General features: G+C 41.3%; 1 protein-coding gene across 3 annotated transcripts in view; it reads left to right on the forward strand.

Annotated features, from left to right (window-relative positions):
- Positions 1 to 23,310, forward strand: part of shroom3 (shroom family member 3) — a 259,144-nt gene that overhangs the window by 169,870 nt on the left and 65,964 nt on the right. The window contains exon 1 of one of the 3 annotated variants that reach the window (XM_062981247.1): positions 14,446 to 14,601. The exons of the other annotated variants lie outside the window; for them this stretch is intronic. The gene's annotated coding sequence lies outside the window, so the exon portion shown is untranslated. Of the gene's footprint in view, positions 1 to 14,445; positions 14,602 to 23,310 lie in introns of those variants that run through there. 3 annotated transcript variants of the gene reach the window in all.

A 23,310-nucleotide genomic window follows, 5' to 3' on the forward strand; every position in this document is an offset into this window, starting at 1 on the left:
CAGTCTTTGTTGCGCCTCTAGTATCCCAGTTTTTCCAGCTACAGTAGAGTCTCACTTATCCAACATTCTGGATTATCCAACACATTTTTGTAGTCAATGTTTTCAATGCATTGTGATATTTTGGTTCATTTACTTTTCATGTAAATGGCACATTTTTAAAGACATGTATCATTTCACAACACTGTAATTAAGTTATATTAGTAAACCTTAGGTTTTACCAACCCCTTATAAGACATACATAAATACAGTAATTACTACATAGCATTAATGTGTAATGAACTACTTTTTCTGTCAAATTTGTTGTATGACATGTTTTGATGCTTAATTTGTAAAATCATAACCTATTTTGATGTTTAATAGGCTTTTTCTTAATTTCTCCTTATTATCCAACATATTCACTTATCCAACGTTCTGCCTGCCCGTTTATGTTGGATAAGTGAGACTCTACTGTACTTCTAAAATGTTCCACTTTCTCTCTCTCCTCCATTCACTTTTCCTTTTTATCTACAGCTTCCTATAGTTGCTACAAAGTAAGTTAAAAGTGCAAAAGTAGTTTGCATTCCTTTGACTCAGCAGGAGGGGAAGAGGAGGGGAAGCCTCAGCCAAAAGCAAATAACTCCAGAGGATGCATCTACATACTGTAGAATGAATGCAGTTTGACTCCGCTTTCACTGCCATGGCTCAATGGTATGGAATCCTGGGAGTTGTAGCTTGGTGAGATATCAAGCACTCTTTGGTGGAGAAGCCTAAAGACCTTGTAAAACTACAAATCTCAATATTTCATACCATTAAGCCATGGCAGTTGAAGTACTGTCAAACTGCATTCATTCTACAGTGTAGATGCACCCACAGTCTCCATTCACTGTGAAGACCCCTTGGTGACGACTGGGAGCTGCATGCGCATGTTTTTAAGAATGATAGTGTCAGACAAAGGTGTCAAACTCAATTTTAGTATAAAGGATGCTATTTTCATCAGTGTCAGTGACCACATTGGTGATCTAGCATCATCTTATCTATGGTAGCCATGCCTTAGACAAGAGGTTTCCAAACATTTCATGTTAATGGCACATTTTTTAAGACATGTATCATTTCGCAACACAGTAATTAAGTTATACTAGCAAACCTAAGGTTTTACCAACCCCTTATAAGACATACAAACACATACATAAATTGCAATAACGAAATCTATGGGGATACAACATATGAAATCCTTTCATTTATATTTTCAAAGCTATATGGTTTATTGCTTATTTCGCATAGACTCAGAGGTTTCTTGTTACATTTGTACATTACACACTGCAGCCGACACACTAATATGTCACAGTTTGGAAAACTCTGCCATAGACCAACCTACCTTGGAAGTCCAAGAGGCCAGCATGTGTAGGAACCTTGTATCAAGTCTACTTCAATGCCTTTTTATTTCTTCTGGTTGGCAATGACACTTCAAGGCCCCAGATAAGGAGATGCTACGGAATGAACTTAGGACCTTCTATAGGCAAAACATAGCCTATGACTTTAGCCAGAAAGTGCAGTGATGGGAAATGTTTCTCAATAGTTGAATGTGTAATTGTTTGGGTTAATTAACTAACACATCCAGAAGGCACACCAGTGTTAATGACACCTCCATAAAAGCCAGGCCTTACGTCATTTTCTCTCCTTGCCTTTTTATGGCAACCTTGCTTAATGAAGCATGTTAGAAGAATACATGTGTTCACTTAAGAAGAATGGGCTTATGGATTTTCTGCAGGGCTATTTGCCTTAACTTCCCATGCCCATGACTTAACTGCTAGTTGGGAAATAAAATTCTGTATGAATTGGCAAGGGTTTCTTCTAACATCTTTAACAATGGCAAATAAAACCACATATATAAAAACAATACATTAGGCAATTGCTGTCTCTCCACAGTTCTCAACGATAAAATCAGAAGATTGTGGTTTGGTGATATCTTTGTGCAGTTCTCTTGCACAGAGTTTTGTGTTCAAGTCAGTGGTTTTCAGGTATAGAATTGGGACTGAGGTATAGATTTGTTCTTTTTGTACGGTCATTGTAAACAAATAAGGAGTGCACTATGAATCTGCCTCCATATCCTAGCCATCGTTTTACAGTTGACTTTGTACCTTACCATTGTTTGGCACCTGGCTCCAGTTGGTGGACTTTGGATTCTTATTGCAAAACTAAATATATGCTATAAATTCAAAACTTGCTTTTGGTGTTGTTAACAGCCTTCGGGTTGTCTTCAATTTATGGCAATCCTATGAAGGAGCGAACACTCAGGTCTTGCAAATTTAGAGCTGCAACTTCCCTGATTGAGTCTATCCATTTGAAATAGTGTCTTCCTCCTTTCTTACTGCCTTCTATCTTACCAAGCATTATTCTTTTTATTGATCCATCTCTTCTCATGATACGGCCAAAGTATGATATCCTCCGTTTAGTTACCTTGGCAGATTATCTGCTTTGAACTAGATTATATGGCAGTGTAGAAGGGCCCTAAGAGGACCTCCTCATGGGTTTTCTTGGAAATATTTGTTCAAGAGGGGGTTTCCCCATGCCTTTCTCTGAGCTTGAGGAATGGTTGAAGGATTTGAATATGTTTTGCTTAGAACAGAGAAGACTGAGAGATGATGTGATAGCCATCCTCAAATATATAAAAGACTCTCGATGAGAAGATGAAGGTCCTCTTTCTAGTAGATTAAAACTGGAATAATAAAAGTTTTGGTTAAACATCAGGAAGAACTTCCCGACAGTCAGCTATCTGTCAATGGATGGTCAACAACGGAATGGATTGTCTTGCATGGTAAAAACATTGAAAGTTTTTAAACAGAGCTTGAATCGCTATTTGCCAGAGATATTTTCTTGCATCAGCAATGGGTCAGTCTAGATGACTCTTGGAATCCCCTCCAACACTCCAATTCTGTGATTGCATGACCTCCCTCCCCACTAGATATCAAAACCTTGTCTCCTAAAAGTCAAGAGTACAAGAGTCCTCTCAGAAACAATTTGGCAAACATATAAATGAAAAAATGGTTTCTTAGAAGCACAGCTTTAGATTCCAAGCCAGACTGGAGTTCAACAGCGCAAGACACCTCCAACAAATTATTTCAGTAATAATCAGCCTCCCTCTATGCCAAGCAGAGGTAGTGAGCAGATAAATACTTCTCTGCAATATTTCACCAAGACAGCTGGTAACTGAGCTTTGAGCAAACATACTGGATCACTATATCCAGGAACAGAGAAAGGTCCAGCGCCAGTTTCTTCATCTTGCTTTTCGATTACGTCAAGACAATTTTGAAAGCACAGTGGAAGAAAATGTGTTAACAAAGTACTAATGATTGAAAATAAAATAAATTATGTTTTCCTTCCTGGTATGGCAAATGGGGTTCATATTTTGAGTTAGAATAGTTGCTTCATCTTGTTTGTTTTTAATCTAGGCTTCTTTTGCTTTTGCAAATCAAATTCAAAGCCAGTATGGTATAACACAGGCATGAGCCAGTAGGCTGTTAGGAATTGTGGGAGTTAAAGTCCAAAACACCTGGATGGCCCAAGTTTGCTCATGCCTGGTATACGAGACCATGTTTTCTGCTTTAACCTGGGTTCAAAATCCTGTTTAGCCCTTGTTACCCCCAAATACAAAGGCTGGTAATAATATGGGTAGAGTATGGTATAAAATAGAACAAATACTCCATCACAGACTTTTGGTGAGCCTGACAGATGTGTTTAACGTCATGCAAAGTCATTAGATTTGGGGTGCTTAACAACTCAAGAGTTGATAATACTGTTATACGTTAATTTGAAAACATAGCAAATATTGGTATTGGGTTTATTTTTATTTTAAGTTTACTCAGTTCTTGGACAGTTCACATAAGATGACAGTAGCTAGGATATCCCAATGAAGTTGGAAACAATTGCAGGAAAGCCAGCTGGCCACCATGAAGGCTTTGGCACACTATTTATTTTTACTGGTGACACAGCTGCTGGCATATCAGAAAAATTAAACTTGGCAGCCAGCCTGATATATATACATTTTGCATTTCCCACATCCATAATCCAAATATAAAATTGACTTGGCTGAAATGTACGGTCTATTTTAAAATGTCTCTTTTCTAATTTTATCCTGGGCAGTCAACATGCACACAAGCCATATATAACAGGGTAGAGGCCCAAAGGAGCTTGCAGCGTTAAACCAGAATGCAGAATATTTCATTTTGGACTATAACTCTCAGATTTCTCCAGCTGTGGTCCCCCAAAGTGACATTATTTATCTTTAAGCATGAATGCAGCTTCTGAGGCTGCAAACACACTGCTTTGTAAAGAATGTCAATGTAATACAAAACAAGTGATATGGAAAACCTAAATCCAACTCTTTCCTTCTAAATAACTGCACCAGATTCTGATTGTGCAAACAGTGTGCAATCCAGCAATTAGACTGGTGTTGAAATGCTGTGCATAGAACACATGTAGAATTGAGTCTCTGAAACAATCAGAAAGAGCTTATGTAACCCCGATATACCTGGCACTGGGATCAGGATATCCATGTCATTGTAGGAACCAAGTGTGGCATATGTCACATACTGCATAGGCAACAACGGAGCATATGTCTTGCTGGTGTGACGCAGTGCGGATGCTACTGTTAACACTCTTCGCGCAGAACTGCTGCTTGCTATTGTCAGGTCATACCAGATGGGAAAGTCCAAGGTGGTGCTTGCTGTTAATTGCCCAAAGATTTTGTAGCTATTTTGTAACTGTTAGAAAATGCTTGACTAAATACCTGCTAGTTTGTGCCAGTTTCACACAGTATGGGGCATTTGTTCGATTTTATCACACAAGGACAACAATAGTTCCTGCTTATGATTCAGCCGGGGACTTTGTTCAGAGCAATGTTAGCTAGTGCACTTGGGAATCTTGCATTTTTGGGGGAATGGCCATAAAGCGCATAAAACATGCATCCGACACCTGCGTGTTTTAGACAATTTAACTGTAGTGGCACCCAGTGGAATATTCAGGGAATAATAATGCTAATTCCATTCGCAACACAGACCCTATAAAAATGCAGATTCTGACTTATCCATTTTCCAAAATTGGAAGCTGTGTGGGTTGTTTGAAGGTGGAGACGGGACACATGATAAGCAAAAAAGAAATGACAAACTGCGCCTGGCATCCATCTGAGCTGCCATGTTTCCAAAACTGGAAACATGATGTTTGGCTTTTGGGGGTAATAAAATTTACAGGGAGTTAAACCAGCCCAAGAAATAAGGCAAAACTTTAAAACCACCAGCATGGAATAGTGATTAAGACAGCAAAGGTTTTAAAAGCTTCAAAAAGGGAAGGAATTAACTCGGTGGGAGGAAGAAAAAAATATTTGCTACACACAGCAGTTTTTGTATTCTTGCATTGCGTTTTAGAACTGGAATGTCTAGGAAAAGGAACTGGAGATAGATAGGTCTTATTCCATATGCAAAAATATTAATAGCCTGTGGCCTTACTTTGAGTCCTGTTTTATCTCTTCAACATTTGCTGCAAAGCTGCAGAGCTCTAAGGATGGAAATCCAACTGCATAGGTAATCATTCCTTTACCAAAAAAAGATGTGCATGGCTGGCTAGTGATGTAATGAAAATGCCTTGCTATCCTGGATGTGCCTATAGATAATTTTGGATTATCAGATAATTTTGGATTATCAGATCCTCAGATAGGACCAGGAAATAAGTCTTCACGAAAGTCCAGACTTTTCAATAGAGTCTGGCCATAGAATTGCCAGAATGGGCTAAATGGATCAATAGTTTAAATCAATAGAAGTTATATTTTAAATACATTTTTCAAATGTATTTATGCTTGAAATCTTATCAAGAGGCTAGCTGCCAAAATAATAACCTGCTTTATCAATAGAGGATGATTGTCCTTCAAGAGGAAAACATGGAGTCCATCATGCTCTTTACCGAAAAGGCCAGGAAAGGAAGACTTGATTATAGTTCTTCATCAACATTTTCTTTCCTATTTATGAAATTTTTTATTTCCAGAAGCCTTTTGGAAGCAGGGAATTGAGATGCAGGTCCCTTGCATTTGGTACCTTGGGAGCCAAACCTCTTAATGATGAAACTGGATAAGGAAAGCAAATCGATAGGGACAACAGCACCAGCAATCACAACAGCAATAAATTGAAAGCCTGTCACAGCAAATGGAAGCAGCCAAATGAGAATTCAAATGGGGACTGAACTTCATGACCCCGGGGGACTTTTTTAGCCCCGTGATTAATCACGGCTCTATGATTAAAATACTATGGACACTGCTTGAAACTCACTTGGATTCCCCACTAGGGAATACAAAAGAAAAGCCCCGTAAATTGAGTTCAGAGTGGGAAGCACTAGCTGGTTCTGGCAGGAGGACATCCTACATTCACTCAAGGCTTTGCTTAGTCTCTAACTTGACCTCTTTAAACACACACCAGCGGCCTCAGTAGGCTCAAGGCTAAAGATCAGGCTCTTTTTCATACCACGTCTCATTTGTGCATTCCAGCTTCCAAAATAATCAGTTTTGTGCATTCCAGCTTCCAAAATAATCCTTAAACATTTTCTAGCCATACGTTAATTGTAATCAGCAACAGTGGCTTCACTAAGAGGGTGCTAGTGTTGGAAACAGCAACCTCCCAAGCCTCACACTATTTGCTTGTTAATGCATTTATTTGCATACCTGTATTCTATGTGTGGAGCCCGGTGGCGAAGTGTGTTAAAGCACTGAGCTGCTGAACTTGCAGACCGAAAGGTCACAGGTTCAAATCCCGGGAGCGGAGTGAGCACCTGCTGTTAGCTCCAGCTTCTGCCAACCTAGCAGTTCGAAAACATGCCAATGTGAGTAGATCAATAGGTCTGGCGGGAAGGTAACAGCGCTCCATGCAGTCATGCCGGCCACATGACCTTGGGGGTGTCTATGGACAAAGCTGGCTCTTCAGCTTGGAAATGGAGATGAGCACCAACCCCCAGAGTCAGACATGACTGGACTTAACCTCAGGGGAAAACCTTTACCCTTACCTTATTCTATATTGATTTGCCAATTGGACTTACCTCTATGGTGTGGGAAGGGTTGTAGACATATGATTGTACTGAGCATGTTCAGACTCAGGACTCCATTTTGTACTCAGTATGTGTTTGATCTTCAATGAAAGCAGATGTATGTGTCCAGACCTAAGTGGAGGTGGATGCATGTTTCTGTTTAGAGACTTCAATGGATGCATGTATGCTTTAGAGTAGGGGTTCCCAAACTATGGCCCGCGAGCCACATGCAGCCCATCAAAGCCATTTATCCGGCCCCCATGGCAGCAGCTCCCTCCTCCTCTGCCGAGAAAGGCACGCACCTTTCCCTCCTTCCTCGCTTTGTGTGCACTTTTCCCGCCACTACTGCCACCGAAGAAGGCACGTGGGGTGCGAAAGAGGAGGGAAAGGTGCGTGCCTTTCCCTCCTCCCTCGCACCATGCACACCTTTTTCGTTGCTGCCACCGCCGAGGAAGACATGTGCATCCCTCTCCCCGCACGCACCTTTCCTGCCTCTGTCGTTGAGGAAGTCCGGCCCTCCAAGATCTGAGCGACAGTGAACTGGCCCCCTGTTGAAAAAGTTTGGGGACCCCTGCTTTAGAGACTTCAATGAGTACAAATATACCTAAAGACTATGGAGTATTGATTAAGAATGATACCCTGTGTTCTCAACACAGAGAGAAACCCTACTTCCTATCTATAACTGAACTTTAATAAGAAACGTGCCTGTATGGTGAATTAATACAAGATGTTTGTGAGTAAACAAGATAAGTTGTTTTTCAGAGAAGACTTTGTTTTTTTTTTATCTCTGAGTGCATATTTTAAACTAAGAGATTTCAAGGGAGTGTATATCTTTTGGGCAACTGCAACTGCAAAGAAACCACTGTCCTCTGCTAACCAAATATATTTTGTACTGGCATGTCTTTATCCTTGGCAGTTTAAAGACATGGTTCTTCAGTTTAACAACTGAGTTACCTGTGTGCCATTACATAAATGTTTATAAATATCACTTGTTCAAAGGGTTGACTTCTAACAAGGTCATGCTTTTCTTGACTAGTGGTTTTCAAAAGATGGTTTCCACATATTCTTGGAGATTCACATTTGCCAAAAGGATATGTGCCCAGAGACTGGGTGCAGTTATTTTCCAAAAGCCAGGGGTATTAATTGCAAGTGACACCATCAGAATAGGTGATATACAAAAGATGTCCCATAAATTTTTCATGCGGTGTTTCAGGAGAAGCTTAATATTTTTAATTTTAAAAATTCCTACACTTAGATGTAACCACAAAAACATTTTTTCTTAAAATATTTTATATGTATTGTATTAATAGAGTTACATGGCTATGCATAATTTACATTTTGTATCTGGTGAGAGCTGCTGCCATTACCCAATTATAGTGACGTAATTTTGTTTGCATGCACTATAAGTACATATTATTGTTTTTATTGCTGCTGGGCTTTTTTAAAAATATAGTTGTTGATTTTGTCAAATTTTCTGGTATTTTAGCTACAATATTGCAAAACAGTTTTGTAAGGTAGGAGGTCCATGGAGGCAACACCATTCATTAGTACAGTAGAGTCTCACTTATCCAACACTCGCTTATCCAACGTTCTGGATTATCCAACGCATTTTTGTAGTCAATTTTTTCAATACATTGTTATATTTTGGTGCTAAATTTGTAAATACAGTAATTACTATGTAGCATTACTGCATATTGAACTACTTTTTCTGTCAAATTTGTTGTATAACATGATGTTTTGGTGCTTAATTTGTAAAATCATAACCTAATTCGATGTGTAATAGGCTTTTCCTTAATCCCTCCTTATTATCCAACATATTCACTTATCCAATGTTCTGCCGGCCCGTTTATGTTGGATAAGTGAGACTCTACTGTACATTTTGTGGCACAAGCACCAATCCAAAGGGTCTTTTTTCTTCTTCCCAATAGTCAGTGTCATTTCACTCATGTCATCCATTTCGGTAAAGACATTCTGCAAATGGGAACCATGCAGGAATTACAATATGAACCAGTGTGGTCTTATGCACATGTGTTCTGGTCAGAGCTGTCATAATTATCCAATCAAGATGCATCAAATCCCGTAGTTTCCAATCCCAGCTCAACATTTTGAAACCCATTAGGTGATTTGGACAGTCACACTCTCTCAGCCTCAGGAAGACAAGAAATCTTGTTAAGAAAGCTTTGCGATAGGTTCAACTTGTGCATGTGCATGCATATGTGCCTTCATGTTGCTTGAGGTTCATCTTTTTAGAAGATAGGGTTTAAAAATGGGTTCCCCCTATTCCTTTCTCCCCCTTCTTTTGTTCACGAGCGGCCCCGGAGTGTGGCAAACGGGGAGGATGATGATTACCCTTTTGCTGCAACATGAGCTTTTTATGAGCAGTGAACTTTTTACCTCCAATAATCAATGCTTCATTTGACCTGCCGGGTTGCCTCTGTGTGCGGCTGCGGAATTAGGCACAAAGACTTCCATTTCTTGGGTTACATCAGAGATCGCAGACATTCCATTTGGGACTCGATCTCCCAGGATCTCCAAAGCCATTTCTAAATTTTGGAGTGGGAAAAACAGGTTTAAATAATGTTCAGATGCCCAAAGTACAGTAGAGTCTCACTTATCCAAGGTTCTGTATTATCCAAGGAAGTCTGCCTTTTAGGAGTCATTGTTTTTGTAGTAAATGTTGCAATGTTTTGATGCTAAATTTGTAAATATAGTAATTAACACATAACATTACTGTGTATTGAACTGCTTTTTCTGTCAATTTCTTGTAAAACATGGCAAAGTGTGTTAAAGCAGGTTCAAATCCCGGGAGCGGAATGAGTGCCCGCTGTTAGCTCCAGCTTCTGCCAACCTAGCAGTTCGAAAACATGCCAATGTGAGTAGATCAATAGGTACCGCTCCGGCGGGAAGGTAACGGCGCTCCATGCAGTCATGCCGGCCACATGGCCTTGGAGGTGTCTACGGACAACGCCGGCTCTTCGGCTTAGAAATGGAGATGAGCACCAACCCCCAGAGTCAGACATGGCTGGACTTAACGTCAGGGGAACCTTTACCTTTTAATGTAATTTTATGTTTAATAGGCTTTTTTCTTAATCCCTCCTTATTATCCAAGATTTTTGCTTATCTAAGGTTCTGCCGGTCCATTTATCTTGTATTTATCTATACTATAATGCCAAATAGAAAGACAAGCCTATATCTAATAGTCCAAGGTGACGCTATAATACCCTTTGGCTGAATTAAACCAGGCGGGCTTTTAAAGAATATTGTTGTTAATTTTTTAAAATTATTTTAACTCATTTGTGTGTTTAATTCTGTTTTAATATTTGTATGCTGGAGATAATAAATTGTATTTGTTATTGCTTTGAGCTGCTTCGTGCTCAATTATAGAGACAAAAGTGAGATACAAATACATAAGATTATTATTATTATTATTATTGACACAACAACATAGTATGACAGAGCAAACTAGATAGATATGCTGGATTTCATATCACAAAATCACAAATCGAACACTTCCCAAGTGATGTATTTTCGGATGATGCGTGCAGATCCCAGTAAGGTGGCTATTATTATTATTATTATTATTATTATTATTATTATTATTATTAAGCTATTGTGAGTTTTCCGGGCTATATGGCTATGTTCCAGCAGCATTCTCTCCTGACATTTAGCCCACATCTATGGCAGGAATCCTCAGAGGTTGTGAGGTCTGTTGGAAACTAGGCAAGTGCAGTTTATAAATCTGTAGAATGTCCAGGGTGGGAGAAAGAACTCTTGTCTGTTTGAGGCAAGAGTGTATGTTGCATTTGGACAGTTTGATTAGCATTGAATAGCCTTTCAGCTTCAAGGTCTGGCTGCTTAGAGCCTGGGGGAATCCTCTTTTGGGAGGTGTTATCTGGCCCTGATTGATTCATGTCTGGAATTCCCCTGTTTTTTGAGTGTTGTTATTTATTTACTGTCTTGATTTTAAATATTGGTAGCCAGGCTGTGTTCATTTTCATGGTTCCCTCCTTTCTGTTGAAATTATCCACATGCTTGTGGATTTCAATGGCTTCTCTGTGTAGTCTGACATGTTGGCTGTGAGAGTTGGTTCCAGGTTGGTTCATCAAGTAGTCTGCTTTGATATTTATTTATCTACTTTATTTTTATTCCACTTTCCTCCCAATATAGGTACTCAGCGTGTTTAATAACAAGCATGATGCAATATGATTAAAACAAAGGATTAAAATAGGAATGTAAAGCTTTAAAATTAATCAAGTCCTTGGTGTTGTGAAACATAAAAATATTTAAAAAAACATTAAAAACTATAATGAAAAACTACACAGCTCCCTCACCCCAAATTTCACTTTGAAATCCCACAGATAAACAGTTGACAAATTCTGCACATACTTAATATGGACATAACATAATTTCTGCTACTGGAGAGCTTTTCAAATGGTGATGTTTTCTGGGAAACTTACTTTACATACCTTCCATATAGGAATATGAGAGTAATGTTGGTCCATATACTGTTTGCCTACCTCTATGGGGTGCCGCAAAATCTCAGCTGGAAGCCTTTCCCAGTGTCACAAACCCCAATGGGAATCTATTTCCCAGGATTAATGACAACTCCAGTCTATTTGCATGACTGTGTCTCCCCCTATGAACCACCTCAGGTGTTTAGCAATGTTTTAAAACCCAGTGCAATTTTTAACCTGTGTATTTTTAAAAAATTATTTTGTTTATGATTATTAGTTATATATGATGTCTTGTCTTTTTGGTTTCTGCTTATGTATGTATTGTGGCTCGATTCTGTTGTGAGCTGCCCTGAGTCCTTGTGGAGAGGGGGAAGAATAAAAATTGTTGTTGTTGTTGTTGCTGCTGTTGTTGTTGTTATTTGAAACACAACAAGATGAGTCCACAGCAGACACTCTGCTGGCTGTTGTATTGGATCACACGCCGGACACTTCCCAAGTGTCTAGGGCTGTGTGATGTATTGGCGAATAATGCGAGCAGATCCCAGCAAGGTGGCCTTCTGCAGCTGGCAGGTGGTAATTTTGTCAGCCGATTGTGTTTACGTGCAGGCCTAGGTCTTTAGGCACTGCACCCAGTGTGCTGATCAGCACTGGGAACACCTTGACTGGCTTGTTCCAGAGTCTTTGCAATTCGATCTTTAATTATTTTATTATTTTATTATGACACAGCAAACAAGATAGATATGCTGGATTTCATATCACAAAATCACAAGTCGAACACTTCCCAAGTGTCTAGGATTGTGTGATGTATTTTCAGATGATGTGCGCAGATCTCAGTTGGGTGGACTTTTGCAGTTGGCAGATTGTGATTTTATCAATGTCTATTGTTTCCAAATGCCAGCTGAGATCTTTTGGCACGGCACCCAGTGTGCCCATCACCACCGGGACCACCTGCACTGGTTTCTGCCAGAGTCTTTGAAGTTCAATCTTGAGGTCCTGATAGCGGCTGAGTTTTTCCTGTTGTTTTTTGTCAATGCGACTGTCACCTGGGATGGCAACATCAATGATCCAAACCTTTTTCTTTTCCACAACTGTGATGTCTGGTGTGTTGTGTTCCAGAACTTTGCCAGTCTGGATTCGGAAGTCCCACAGTATCTTTGCGTGCTCATTTTCCAGTACTTTTGCAGGTTTGTGATCCCACCAGTTCTTTGCTGCTGGGAGGTGGTACTTGAGGCATAAGTTCCAATGAATCATTTGGGCCACATAGTTGTGCCTCTGTTTGTAGTCTGTCTGTGCAATTTTCTTACAGCAGCTGAGGAGATGATCAATGGTTTCGTCAGTTTCCTTGCACAGTCTGCATTTTGGGTCATCAGCTGATTTTTTGATCTTGGCCTTAATTGCATTTGTTCTGATGGCTTGCTCCTGGGCTGCAAGGATCAGGCCTTCTGTCTCCTTCTTCAGGGTCCCATTCGTGAGCCAGAGCCAGGTCCTCTCCTTATCAGCTTTTCCTTCAATTTTGTCAAGGAACTTTCCATGCAATGTTTTGTTGTGCCAGCTGTCAGCTCTAGTTTGTAGTGCGGTTTTCTTGTATTGATTCTTTGTCTGCTGTGTTTTGAGGAGTTTCTGATTTTTGACTTCAATCAAAGCAGGTTCTTCACTTTGCTTTACATATTCTGCCAGGGCATGTTCTTCTTCTTTGACTGCTTGTTTTACTTGTAAGAGTCCTCTGCCCCCTGATCTTCTAGGCAGATATAGCTGGTCAACATCACTGTGAGGGTGCAGTGAATTATGAATGGTCATGAGTTTTCTTGTTTTTCTGTCCAAGTTGTCCAGTTCCGCCTGTGTCCAATTTATAATGCCAGCAGTATATCTTATGACAGGTATGGCCCAGGTGTTTAAGGCCTTGATGGTGTTGCCTCCATTGAGCTTGCTTTTGAGAATTTTTCTGACCCTTTGTGTGTATTCTTTGCTGACCACAGTTTTCACATGTTCATGCTTGATGTTGTCCAGCTGTAGTATGCCCAGATATTTATAGGCCTCTGGCTGGTGACACTTTATTGTTTGGCCATTAGGTATATTTATGCCCTCACTTTCAATGATTTTCCCCTTCTTCAATGCCACTGTCAAACATTTGTCCAAACCAAACTCCATGCTGATATCAGTACTAAAAATTCAGACAGTGTTGGTCAGAGACTGGATTTCAGTTTCTGTTTTCCCATACAGCTTCAGGTCATCCATGTACATCAGATGTGAAAGTTTGTGAGATTTCTTAGATGTTTGATAGCCGCGATTGTTAACAGAGGGATCATGGCAATAATGACAATTATTATTATTATTATTATTATTATTATCATTATTACTATTATTATAACTCATTCTTGCTCAAGATGCCATTTTTGGCAGACAGACAGATTCCCACCATGCCGCCCTGCACATCTCCAATGTTTAATTTTTGGAAATTTAGAGGGTGCAATCTTCACTGCGAACTTTTTTATGCGAACTTGGGCCCCTCCCTCCCTCCAGGTGTTTTGGGACTTCAGCTCCCACAATTCCTAACAGTCGTGAGTTGACATCCAAAAACACTCAGGCCTCGCATGAGCAAACTTGGGCCCTGCAGGTGTTTTGGACTTCAACTCCCACAATTCCTAACAGCCTACCGGCTGTTAGGAATTGTGGGAGTTGAAGTCCAAAACACCTGCAGGGCCCAAGTTTGCTCAGGCCTGATGTCAATAATATAGATGGCGCGAGGCGCGCGCCACTGGGTCCGGGCCGGCGCGCGCCGCTTAAAAGATGCAAATGTGCCCCGCGGCGCCAGCCAATGGGGTTCCGCCCTCGGGCGCGAGGGGAGGGGGGATTACCTGGGAGGGAAAGGGTTAGGGTTAAGGTTCCTCTTCCTCCTCCACGCTCTTTTCGCCCCCTCCCTTCTAGAAAAGGGCGTGTCTTAAGAGGACACGCCCCCTTTCAGCAGCAGCAGCAGCAGCAGCAATCCCAGCAGCAGCAGGAGGAGTAGCAGCAGCAGCAGCCCGCCGGCTGTCGGAGGCGCCCGAGGCGATGCGGCGGCCGGGAAGGAGGTGGCTGAGCTGCTGGAGAGGAAGGAGGAGCCGGGAGGGTGAGTGAATGAGTGAGTGAGTGAGTGCCGCAGGGGAGAGAGAGGGAAAGGGAAGAGGGAAAAGGGAGGGAAGGAAGGAAGGGGAGAAGAGAGAGAAGGGAGGAGAAGGATGGATGGAAAGAAGGAAGAAAGGGAGAGAAGGAAGAGAGGAGAAGGGAAGGAAGGAGGAAGGAAAAAAGGAGGGAAAAGGAAGGAAAAGGAGGAAAGGAAGGAAGGAAAGGAGAGAGAGAGAAAGAAGGGAAGGAAAAGGAAGGGGAGAAGAGAGTGAGAAGGGAGGGGAAGGATGGATGGAAAGAAGGAAGAAAGGGAGAGAAGGAAGAGAGGAGAAGGGAAGGAAGGAGGAAGGAAAAAAGGAGGGAAAAGGAGGAAGGGAAGGAAGGAAGGAAAAGGAGGAAAGAGGAAAGGAAGGAGGAAGGAAGGAAAGGAGAGAGAGAGAGAAAGAAGGGAAGGAAAAGGAAGGGGAGAAGAGAGGGAGAAGGGATGTGAAGGAAAGAAAGAGGAAAGAGAGAGGAAGGGAAAGAAAGGAGGAAGGAATGGAAGGCAAGGAGGAAAAAAGGAGGAAGGGAAGGGAATGAAGGGATGGGAAGGATTATGGAAGGAAAGAAAGAAGGAAGAGAGGAAGGGAAGGAGAGATAGAAGGGAGGGAGGGAAAGGAAGGAGGAAGGAAAGAAGGGAGGGAAAAGGAGGAATGGGGAAAGGAAGGAAGGAAAGGAGAGAGCGAAAGAATGGGAGGGAGGGAAAAGGAAGGGGAGAAGAGAGATGGGAAGGAAGGAAGGAGGAAAGGGAGAGAGGGAAGGGAAGGAAGGGAGGGAAAAGCATGGAGAGTAGGAAGGGGAAAAGAAGGGAGGAAGGAGAGAAAAGGAGGAGCAGGAAGAATGAAGGAAGGAGGGAAGGAAGGGGAGAAGAGACAGAAAGGGAAATGAATGGATGTTAGGAAGGAGGAAAGGGAGAGAAGGAAGAAAGTAATGGAAGGGAAAGGAGGGAGGGAAAAGGAAGACAGAGAGAGAGAGAAGGGAGGGAGGGAAGGAAGAAAAATGAGGAAAGAGGGGAAAGGAAGAAAAGAGAGAGAAAGAAGGGGGAAGAAGAGAGAAGGGAGGGGAAGGAGTCAGGAGGAAAGGGAGAGAGGGAAGAAGGGAAATGAAGGGAGGAAGGAAAATGATGGAAGAGAGGAAGGAGGAAAGTAAACAAGTAAAGGGGAAAAGGGATGGTGGAAAAGACATGAAGGACATGGTAGAAGTCCACTACTTTGGATGCTTTTGAACAGGCTGGGTGGCCATCTGTCAGGAGTGATTTGATTGTGTCTTTCCTGCATGGCAGAAGTGGGTTGGACTAGATGGCCATTGGTGGTCACTTCCAACTCTTAATATTCTATGACAGAGAAGGAAGGGAATAAGGGAGGAAGGAAAGGGGATCCCTCCTTTAATTTGGGCTTTTCTTTATTTCCTCCTGGTTTTGTGTCCTTCCTTCCTTCCTTGCGTCCTTCCTTCCTTTTCCATCCCAAGCAGAGGCCTCCCTTCGTGGGACAAGCCGGCTCTGGTGCAAAGGGGAGTGGGCTGCAGGGTGGGCATATTTCCCCCTTCTTCATCTCCCTTACCATTTAAGTGCATGGCTGTTATTTGCATCCCGGAGGTAAATATTTGCCAATCCTTAAATACATACATATATTTACTGCAGAGAGAAATGCGTATGGGGGGCTCTCAGTGATACCAAAGAGCCCGTCTTGGGGGCTGTGGCTTTTCTCCTTCCACGTACAGTAGCCATAAATCAGGCGCAAACCCATAAAAGTCATTGGATTTACAGCACTGTGGCAAAAGCGGTAGGTAGCAGAGCCGGATGAAGAAAATCCTCTGCAAGATTCCCCCCCCCCCCCTTTGCAGGTGTCTCTGTACACCTTTTAGGGAGACAAAAGTCCGGCATATATATGCCCAAGAAATGTAAATAAGGGTCAATCTGACAAGTGGGCTGTTTTTATTCTCTCTCTCCCTCTGACATATAATGCATGCATTTAATTAGAGGGCAGAGATTAGATGCCTCCCAGACCCTTCTTTTGCCCCCTGAGCAAATGCAACTTTGCAAATCCCAGCCAAGTACAACAATGACGGCATAAGCAGAAAAGGAGCCAGAAGGAATGCATTTAATCAGCCACAGTGGAAGGTTAATGTGGAGGGACTCCTGCAAGAGAAGCCGTGAATCCCTTGGGGAGAAAAATGTAAGTCAGGAAAGAGCTCTTTCTAGTGGTTTTCTCAGATATATCTATATATAAAACACAGTGTGCATGCAGCAAGTGTTAACGACAGTGCATGATTGTGGCATTCCTGGAAAGGAGATGGAGAACATGTACTGCCCTTTGGTACAAGATTTGTAAGAAGTAGCCATGTTAATGTGTTGCAGCATGAAAAAGAGAAAGAAAGAGGAAGGAACAAGGGCATCTTTTTGATTTTGTTTTGTGATAAGATCTATAAGAGTGCAAATTATGACTTTTTGCATCTGTCTGGGTCCCTGTTATGTTCGTTTCCACAGCTACAAGTGTATAAATGTGCTTAATGTCATGACACTTTGGTCCCATCTAATAATAATAATAATAATAATAATAATATACTTTATATTCTGCTCTATCTCTCCGAGGGAACTCAGCGCAAATTACAGGTATATATATGTCTAACATTCAGTGCCGTTATACAATTGACAAAGACAGACAGTACATAAACATAGGCAAGTTTCCCTCTTTTCATCTCCAGCGTCTGGCTGTACTCAACTCGGCCATGGGGAGGTGCTGTTATTTCATTTTCCATGCTGAGGAGCCTGTTGTCCATGGTTGCCGGCATGTTTTTCAGAATGCCTTTTACCTCCCTGCAAAAGCAGTACCTATTTACTTACATTGCTGTTTTCGAACTGCTAGGTAAGCCAAAGCTGGGGCTGACGGTGGGAGCTCACCCCAACCCAGGCTTGAACTGCCAGCCTTCCAGTCAGCAGGATCTTCTATAGCTAGCGGTTTCACCTGCTGTGCTAGTCTGGCCCAGTCATATAAAATCCAGATTATCTGCTTTGAGTTGGACTACATGGTAGTGTAAATTTAGGCCCTTTCCGTATAGCTGAATACAATCCCACATTATCTGCTTTGAATTGGGTTATATGGCAGTGTGGACTCAGATAACCCAGTTCAAAGCAGATATTGTGGGATTTTCTGCCTTGATGTTCTGGGTTATATGGATGTGTGGAAGGGCCCTCCAGTTCAAAGTAGATAACGTGGATTACATGTTTTGATAATTTGGACTATATGGCAGTGTAGATCCAGCCTTTGATATCTGAGAAAGCTCATGCTGAAATTAAAAAAAAAAACAGCATTAAAGGTGCTGTGTAGACCTTCCTTCTTTCTCCTTTTTTCTTTGGCATATGCTATTTCTTTTGCTCCCTAGCTCACTATTGGAAGGAGATTGCCAGCAGAGGATTGTGAAAATACATTTTCATGCTTTGGATTGACAACCAAATGGTAATATATGGAGGATTTCTCTTGGAGTTATTGGTTTGAAGTTTACTGATGGCCTTTCTACACTACCATATAATCTAGATTATCAAAGAAGAGAATCCACATTATCTGCTTTGAACTGGATTATATGAGTCTACACTTCCATACAATTCATTTCAAAGCAGATAATCCGGATTTTATTTAGCAGCGTGGAAGGAGCTTGTGTAGCTGTGAGCATGTTGCTTGCCTTCAGCCCCTTCTACGCTGCCATATAATCAAAATCAGATAATCCACAAGATCATCTGTGAACTGATTATATGAGTCCACACTGACATATAATTCAGTTCAAAGCAGATAATCTGCATTTTATATGTTAGTGTAGAAGAATCTGTCGTGTGGTTTTCTTGGTAAGACTTGTTCAGAGAGGTTTCCCCATTGCTTTTCTTCCTTTGGGGCTGAAAAATTGTGGCCTCAAAAGGATGTTCAAAGACAAAAATCTGGGGGACAGGTGAAATAAAAATATACAAATCCAGACCTAGCGTGGCTGTTTGAGTCTGCACAAACATAAAAAGGACTTAAGCAAAACATGGCTCCCTTGATAAACAAACACTCATTATCTAACCCACTGCTTCTTAAACTGCTTCCCAACCTCAAATAGGGTCCTTTTTGCTCCGTGTTGAAGTCAAGCAAAATTTGGCAACAGTTAAAGGTTTCTGAATGCCACCCATTTACACCAATCTGTTAGCAACAACATACAATGTTTATAGCATGTTGCAGAAAATGCTTCAGCTGTACTCCACAAAAAAGGAAAATCAGCCTGCTTAGCAGATCTTGTGCAGGCTGATTTATCATCAGTAAATGTTTGATTTTTATATCTATTTTATATACTTGGGGTCACATAAAAATTTCTTGTGTGGAAAGGGGTCACGAGTGGAACAAAGTTTTAAGCTCTGTTCTAATCTCTTATAAGGGCTGTCATGAGTAAAGCACACCATTACTTTTTCTATTTGTATTGCATTCCTTTTGTGTAGGATATTGTTAACATTTTGTACATGGGAAGCTGAAGCTAAGTGATACTGGTTTGGTTAAAATGCACCAAGTGAATCTGTGACTAATTAGTTGATTTGAACTTCAGTCTCCTAGAAAGAAAGAACCGTCTTTCTGTTTATAGTAGGATTACATCAAAGGTTGACACAGGCTGCTTTGAGATAGAAGCAACAGCGACATTATTCCCACTGGCTCACTGGTGACAGATAATCATAAGTGCAAGACTTTTGCCTATGCAAATAACTACTTCTCTCCAGAGTCCAGTGCTCAAACCACTATACCACCCTGGCTCTCACCAGTATTAAATTCCAGTTTGAAGGGGGTATAAGATCCAGGTTTGTTCCTGGTTACTGTCATATAAAATGAGAACTGTTGGTTAGTCTTTTGTGACAAAAGCACGAAGTTGAAGACCATACCGGCTTAAAAAGTAATGCATGTATTGTAGCATAGACTTTCGGGCAACAGGGGTTCTTCCATGATTAGATTACTGAAATGTCATTCAGAATTTCAGTATAAGTTTTATACATGTGGTTGGGGTTGTGATAACATCATTTAAATTCCTGTGCAGCACAATATGTATTAAAGGGGAAAAAAGCTTCCCATACAGACAAAAGTCTATCCAAATCTCAGTGTGTTAAACTGAGTTCTGGTTATCTCAACTGGACTATATTTCCTAAATGAAATAGTCAAACCTGTTCTTAGAAATTTGAGTGCCAAAGAAGCAAATTACTAATTCCACATCACACCCTGGATCCACACCTTTCTTCACTTTTTTGTCTGTTGTGTCAAGAAGCTTTTGTAAACTCCACAGAGTTTGCTCTCCTTTCCCTTGCCATTCTCTTGTATCCAGCTGACTCATCTAGGTGTGTATGATGAGGCAGGAGGACTAGCAAATTGTGTTAACTTTCTAGCAAATTGCTCATGCTTTTTGAGTCAATCCCAGGAGTTAATACCTACCTTTGTGTTAGGTCCATCTCTGTTAGGTGGTTGGAAAGAGCCAACAGACTGGATCACCAAGGAAACGCTTGGTTGGTTTGCTTGTTTATTTAATATCCTGCCTTTCTGCTAAAATGGGACCCAACATGGCTTACGTAGTATAAGTTAAAGCAAATACTTTCCTTCTGTTGTTTCAGGGATAAAGCACTTGTTGTCCTTTGTTTATTCCCTGTTTCGTAGGATAACTCCTTAAAAGGACCTTACAGAATCAAATAAAAACATCTGAGGATGAGTAAATGCACACATACTCACCAAAATAATGGCAACATAACACAATAACATTAAACAACACTGCTTAAAACTCTTCTTTGAGACAAACCAGATTAAAAAGCTGTCCAAGGAGTTGGACAAAAACATGAAGGATACAGCGATCAATTCCACTGTGGCGCTAACTTTCCATAGTGATGGGATTGCATACTCCTCCTTTGGGGCAAGAGTCTGGGTTAATGTTAGGATCTCCCAATTCAGGCAGATTTTTGCTGATTAAATGTGCCAAACAACAACTGGACAACTTCAATAGTGAAAGGTGAAGGTTGTCAAGACCCTGGCTGCAGAGCACTAATAACCTTACACAGAGGCCAGTCTCTATCTAATATCTTTATTAAAGAAATATATAAAATCAATAAAAACAGGTGAAGAATATAGTTCAGAAGCAGACCTTTCAGATGAGGTCAAATATAGTCCAGAAATGTATTGTCCAATATAAGATATTAGAGTTCAAAGTTTTAATCCACTTGACCGAAACACACACTATGCCAAGCAATAGTGTGGGGAAATAACAGAGTCTTTAAAGTCCAATGAAGCTTGACAACAAGGCTGGAAATAAACTTGATTCTTGGCTAGATCCGTGACTTAAAACGAGGCAAACATGAAGCATGAAACAGAGTCCGTGGTAAAACTGTGAGACAGGGCAAGGCTTGAAGCTTGATCCGAGAAGCAAGGAACTGGGATTACGAAGTCCACACATGATCTCTCTCCTCTAGCTGATCAATTGACTCCGCAAGGAATCCCTCGCGCCAAACACCTATATTGGGCCTCGTTTTCCCGCCAACAGAACTCTTTCCCTAGAGAACGGGAAACGAAACCCAACTCTGTCCAGATGTGTGACTCCTTAGAATTTCCCAAGGGAAGCAGACCTAATCAGCTTGATGTTTGGCAGCTAAACGTAAACTCCTCCGTTGGGCCTCCCTGGCTCCCCTTTCTCTGGAATAAGATTCTTTTCTGGGAAACGGTGGGGAGTTCTGCCCAAGGCCTGTTTGGCTGAATTCTTGAGGGCAAACATCAACATCCTGCAGGTGAAGAGACTCCGGCTCTTGCTGAACCGGCGAAAACCCCATGTTTTCCTCTTCGTCTGTCACAATAGTACTAGGAACAGGACTACAAGGCCCATGAGTCCTCACAATGGTGGTAGTGGATCCCTCAGAGAAAACATCAATGGCGCAATAGCAAACACTTGTAGTACTGCACAGAAGGAGGCACAGTGAACCTCTTTTGAAGGTCTTTTAACATCAAACCCCATGAGGAGACAATCCAAAAAGAAATTAAAGATGGTGCCAGAAGATGAGGCTTCCAGGTTGGAAGGCGTTCAACAATTTCTAGGATGCAGCAGAGGACAAGTATGAGTAGTGTTGTGGCTAATGGCACAGCTGGACCCAAGCCGAAATGATGTTCAGCTGTTTACGTGCTCAGAGGTGAAAGGAAAGTCGAAAACGACACAACATATATTATAGGAACCTTTCAATGTGAGAAGCATGAATCAAGGGAAGCTAGACACAAAAAAACAAGAAACGGGATATAAATATTCCTGTCCTTGGGGTGGACAGGAATAGGACAAAGTGTTTTACTCAGGAAATGAAAATGTAAGAATCTCCATCGTGCCCAAACCCAGAAGCAGATGAAAGGTCCTCCTTCCATCCCAACTGCCATTGCCCTGTCCTTGACTTTCAACGTTTCTGCTGAACTTAATTCCCTCCTCCATTGCCTTTCTCCTTTCCTTGTTGGTCCTTAAAGCATTAAAGCATTTTTGGCTGAAGAACAGATTATAAATATCTGCTGTCTAAATAAATAAATATAAACATTCATGATTAGGAGAGAATGCAGCAAAGGGTGGTAAATAATATGATGCAAAGTCTGGTGGTATAATATCAATAAGACTTCAGGGAAAATCTATCAATAGAACCACAATCCAAGATTATGCACAATCCAAGATTATTATAGAGGCAGCAGAAGAAGAGATGGAAAGATTTTGTGCTAGAGACCAGGAGGAAATTGACCACAAACCAAAATTAGATTCATTGTTAACTGTAGGTGATTGAAATGCAGAAGCAAGAAGAAAGCAGAATCAAAGCTAAGCCAGCTCCACTGGCTGCCGATATGCTACCGAGCCCAATTCAAAGTGCTGGTTTTGACCTACAAAGCCCTAAATGGTTCTGGTCCTGCCTATCTATCCTAACGTATCTCCTCCTATGAGCCCGTTAGAACCTTAAGATCTTCCGGGGAGACCCTGCTCTCGATCCCACCTGCCTCGCAGGCGCGGCTGGTGGGGATGAGGGACAGGGCCTTCTCGGTGGTGGCTCCTCGGCTGTGGAACTCCCTCCCTAGCGATATCCGGCAAACCCCATCCCTCCTGGGATTTAGAAGAAAATTTAAAACTTGGCTCTGCGCCCAGGCATTCAGCGAATAAGCTCATTGGCTGATGTAATCGGGTCGCAAATCTGTAATTGTAGCATTAGTGAATGACTGAAGATGGTGCAATGTCGCTGCCTTGCAGCGTTTTAATTTCTGTATACTTTTAATCATGTTTTTATCATGTTTTATCATGTTTTAATTGTTTTGTTTTATAGTATATTTGTTGCTGGCCCTCATGGCAGAATGTAGGCCGCTCTGAGTCCCCGCGGGAGAAGGGCGGGGTATAAATGCATGTAATAAATAAATAAATAAATAAAAGATTGTGAGAAAATTTGGTTTGGGTTCAAAAATGAAGCAGGAGATCAACTGACTCTGCACACATTCTTCAAGCTACTGTATACAGGCAGTATGCAAGTTGCCAACAATATAGGTTCTGTAGGTTGGTTCTTACCGTAAATTGAATTTTTATGTGAGTCAGAACAGGTACATTTTAAAGTGTAACTCCAAGTAAAGTGTATTTTTAAAGCTTTGGATAGCATAGGAAATAGTGAAATCAAATAGACTACATAATT

The sequence above is a fragment of the Anolis carolinensis genome, chromosome 5 (assembly GCF_035594765.1).
Source record: "Anolis carolinensis isolate JA03-04 chromosome 5, rAnoCar3.1.pri, whole genome shotgun sequence".
In the NCBI taxonomy this organism is placed as follows: Eukaryota; Metazoa; Chordata; class Lepidosauria; order Squamata; family Dactyloidae; genus Anolis; species Anolis carolinensis.